This window comes from Procambarus clarkii, chromosome 32 (genome assembly GCF_040958095.1).
Source record: "Procambarus clarkii isolate CNS0578487 chromosome 32, FALCON_Pclarkii_2.0, whole genome shotgun sequence".
NCBI classification, from domain to species: Eukaryota; Metazoa; Arthropoda; class Malacostraca; order Decapoda; family Cambaridae; genus Procambarus; species Procambarus clarkii.
Genome location: NC_091181.1, coordinates 790219 through 790690, shown reverse-complemented (window position 1 = coordinate 790690; position 472 = coordinate 790219).

The following is a 472-nucleotide window of genomic DNA, read 5'->3' as shown; positions in this document are numbered from 1 at the left end:
TTGAAAACACTAATATAATATAAAAAATTTATTATTTAAAATATTTAAATATATTTAAAAATAAATATTTTTTATTTTCAAGAAATTTAACTTTAAACACAAAGATGTGAAAATGGTTCAGATAAGGCTCAAACGTTTCACAAGAGATTCATATTGGTGTATGAATGGATTATGAATGACTCATGTTAGGAGTGTAAGTTGCCACAACATCTCAAATTAGTGTTAGATACATGTCTTGGTTATAAGTTTTGGAAACCTATTTAAGTCCACACACAATATCGTATCTGATACGATAAAACAAACGTTTCCAATACTTTCAAATACTTTCCAGATATGTTGTGGCAACCTAAAATTGTTTGCTGGGCTGTCTATCCCCTTTCTTGTATTGGGACTACGTTAGCTGTTTTCGAAACATCTGGCAGTTCCCCTGTTGCCAGTGATTTGTTATACACTATGGAGTGTGGTAGGCACA